Raw genomic sequence first — 4721 nt, forward strand, 5'->3', positions numbered from 1 at the left:
GATTAAACTAAGACAAACCAAAATATTAGAAATATATTTATATGTTAATATATATTTTAGAATTAAAATTTAATATAAAATGTATTATTTGTTAATGTAAAATTTTTTTCTAGTTAGGTCCAAGCCTAAAAGATCATGTTCAAGTCCTTGACAAAGTTGAGCTACGCCATGTACTCGGTGAGTAACTTGATCTGTATACACTTTAAATCTTGATATTTTAAAACCAAATTAAAAATATATAAAGATAAAATTATACTTGTTCAAATGATTCATAAATTTTATTCGATCACATTAAGTAAAGTATTAAATTTTGACTTAGTCCATTTTTTACAAGGTTTTGATTTTATTGCTATATTATTCTAATGGCCAACTCGTTGCTTATTTATAAAGGTGTCAAAAGCTGACCCAAAATGTCCTCCGATTAAATCAAATTAACCTGACTGATCCATTTGATTTACAAATTAATTCAAACAATAATTGACTTGAATTTAAATTGATATGAACCGAAATTGATCTAAATACAAATTAATTCAAATTTGAAATAATTTATTTTTAAATTTAAGGGTGAAATTTAATTTTAAATTTAAGGGTGAAATTAAATTTGTCGTTTTTGTTTTGTTTTTGTTGAAATTTTACATTTTCTCTTTTGGAGGAAAAGAAGATTTCAAAAGAAAAAAAATGATCAATTAACTAATTTAATTTTATAGTAAAATTTTATTAATTTGTTATTTAATATTAATTAGTCATTTTAAATAAAATATAATTTATACGTAAAATAATATTATTATATTTATTTACTTTAATTATTAAATATAATAGTCTTATAATGTATAAGTAATTAGTATTAAAATTAGTTATCTTAAATAAATAAAATTTTGAAGTTAGAATTTAGCACAATTGGTTCATATAATTATCTTTGAGTTGTGAAATCTGATAAATTTGAAATTTAAATTTTAACATCTATAACTATTCTCTCAATTTTTAGGCTGTAGCCGCATTTGTAAAAAATATATATATGAACAAAATTTAAAAAATTTATAGCATAATTTGTGTATATAGATTATACTTAAATTGTCTTTATTATATATAAAATTAACACTTAAAATTAAACATTATAACTTAAAAGTTAAAAATTAAAACTAAACTTGTTAAGTCATGCCATGCCAATAATCAATAGCCAATAAGCAATAGATAAATATGTAATCTTTATTTTTCATTATACATTTGTACTACTTGCTAATCAAAAGTTCAAATATTTAAATTAAATAAATATTATATCAAATAATTTTGATATTTTAGAAATTTTTTATAGTTTTAAGATTAGATGATTATGCCAATTAAAAGTTTATTTAAATGGACTATGAGATTAGTTTTAATAAAATTAAAAATAAAAATAAAAGTGAGATTCGTTATTATAACTATGAGATTAAAATCAATTATTGACTATATAGTTGGAAGAAAAAGCAATGACAATAGTAAGATGAATTATAGTAAAAAAAAATTATTATTAAGAATATTAAATTAAAAAATATATATAATAAAAAATTTTAAATTATTTAATATTAATGAAATTAATAAATTATTTTTATTTAGAATAATAATTTAATTAATAAATAATTAAAAATTAAAATTTTGATTTTGTAGAAAAATCATTTGAAAGTTTTTAGGTAATAAAATTTAAAAGTAAAACAAAATGCAAAAAACAAATGTTGAAAAAAAAAAAAAAAACAAAAGGAGGATAAAAGCTGCGTTTGCTCATCACTGGACCAATGAGGCTCTGACAGCTAACTGAAGGTGCATCACAGTGAGAGTGTGTTCACTGTACCACCCTTTGTTACCCGATGACGTTTACGACGCAATTACGCTCTTCAATCACGCTGCACCGGAGCAGCTACTAATTCCGAATGAGCAGTGAGTACTCACTGCTAGTACTCTTTTTAACATTGTCATATTTTTTAGCGATGATTTCGACGGTAAATCTTTTTGAAAGTATCTAATTATTTGCTTATTTTTAATTTATTTTATTAATGAGTAATATGGATGAATATGATTATATTTGTACGAGATGTTATAAATTATTAATAATTAATTAATAATTAATGCACAAAATATTGAAAATAAATACTATAATCAATAGCAAAAAAATCATTAATATAATTTCATCATGGACACATTTAATTTTATATTTAACATAACATATTTTTATATTATTAGCAAATTACTTTTAAATCATTTAATCATGACATTTTTATTTTTATTGAATTTAATTATATTTATTTGATTTTAAAAACTAACAAATTAAATATGAATAGCCAAATTTGAAAATTTTGATATTGAAATTACTAGAACTTGAAATGATCAGCATCAAAATTAATTCAAACCCAATTGACTTGACTCAAAATATATTGAAACAAAAAAAAAATCCAAACTCGACCTAACTTGAAATCGAAACTTTTAATGATAAGATTTCCTTGACTTGAATCCAACCTAATCCAAATTTGAAATGATTTAATTTTTTTTAACCCAAAATGATTTGATCCAAAATAACCTAACCCAAATTAAATCTGACCTACCTATTTGTCACCTTTATCTCTCTCTCTTTATATATATAAAATAAAAACTAGATGTGACAAAATAAATCCTAAATTAAACATCCACAAAAAAGTTTACAATTCAAGCCTATCAGTGTTAACAAAAAAGTCAAATTTGAATGTGAAGAAACTTAAATCTAAAATGATTAAAATTTAAAATAATTTTAACTCAAATATTGATATATGACATTCACTTATTTTTAGTAAATTCTATAATATTCTCATAGTATTAGTTTATACAACTTACTACATTGATGAACTATTTAATTATAAAAACATATTATTGTCACGTATCTTTCTTAAGTTAGCATTTGAAAATGACTCATCATTACATATATATATATATATATATATAACTCAAATATTTTGTAATAAATACGAAGTTTTTTTTTACATAAATTATAAATTTATACATCTTAATTTTATTATATAAAACATAATAAACTTTTGATTGTCTAATATTTATTTGAATTATTAACTTTTGATTTTCTTGTATTCATTTTTTTAAACAATTATTTTTAAAATGTATTGATTGACCATTTAATTTTGTTACATTTATATTTTTTTTATTTTTGATTTTCTTCGACTTATGATTTTTTTATCTTTTTTAAGGAAGAGAGTTATATCAGTGTCTTTTATATCTCTATTACATTTTTTTCTTCCTAATTATTGTTTGTCATATTACTTTAATTATTGACTTTTGATTTTTTTTATATTCATTTTATTTAAAATCATTATTTATTAAATTTTATTGATCAAACCTTTGATTTTGTGATATTTATATTTTTTTACTTTTGATTTTCTTGTGATTTATGGTTTTTTTTTTATCTTTTTTAAGGGTGAGAGTTATATAAGTTTCTTTTACGTCTCTTTTACATTTTTTTCTCCCAATTCTTAATTGACCTTTGATTTTCTAGTATTTATTTTCTTTAAAACTATAATCTGTTAAAATTTATTGATCAAATTTTTGGTTTTGTAACATTTATATTTTTTACTTTTGATTTTCTTATAACTTATGGTTTTCTATCTCTTTTAAGGATGAGAGGTTATATGAGTGTCTTATTACACTTTCTTCTCTCACTTTTTGTTTGTCATATTACTAATTATGAGATTTTATTTTTATTGTGTTTTTGTTTTGATAATTTGATAATTTTTTATTTTTTAATCATGATCTAAGATCCTTTTTTTTTTTTACATTTCATGTTTGTTTATTAGTTATTGATGTATTTTTTTAGTGTTTTTATTTTTCTTATAAATTTTTACTTTTTTACCATGATTTTTTTTTTTTTTGCAGTATAAGCTTGACTATTAACAATTATTAATCATAAGTTTTGCTTATTACTATGTTTTAATTTTGTAATTTTATAATTTTTTAATCATGATTTATGATTTTTTTTTGCATGTCAGGTTTGTTTCTTAGTCAATTGGTGTATTTTTTTGTTTGTATATTTATGATTTTTTTACCTTTTTTTTTTATAGTTTAAACTTGGCTATTAATAAATTAGAATATACTATGATTAATAATTATCTTTTAAAAAGATAATTGGATGATCAAAATTTATGTTTATTGATTGTGAGATATTTATAATTTTAAGATTAAACAACATAATAGTACAAAAATTATGTTGATTGATGAAAAGGTATATATACTTTTTCTCTATTTTTGTCATGTTACTTTCTTATCTCTAATTTATTTTATTATTTTTTAGCTAAATCGAAAGTAGGAATATTGTTTTTATATTGTTTATTTATGACTTGATTTTTTTTTTGGATTGTATAAATTCTTTCAATCTTTTATATATTTTATTTTTTAGAATTTTAGTATGTATCATGTTATTAATCATGAGATTTGTGAGCATCCTCTTGATGTTTGCATTTTTATAATTTTTTTTTATTTTTTATGTGATCCATGATCAATGATTTTCCTATTCAAATATATCTATTTAGCATTTGAGACACGTTTAGAATCCATTTTTGCTTATGGCTTTTGAATTCCATTTTTTAAATAATAAATAAATTGTTATAATGAGAACTGAAAGGTTTGATTATCAATGGTATCATAATTTTTCATTTTATTTTGAAAGTATGAGTTGATATTTTATTTGCATTTTATTTTTAGAGAACCAAGTT

This window comes from Durio zibethinus, chromosome 8, assembly GCF_047325235.1.
Source record: "Durio zibethinus cultivar Kanyao isolate XHJ-2024 chromosome 8, ASM4732523v1, whole genome shotgun sequence".
NCBI classification, from domain to species: Eukaryota; Viridiplantae; Streptophyta; class Magnoliopsida; order Malvales; family Malvaceae; genus Durio; species Durio zibethinus.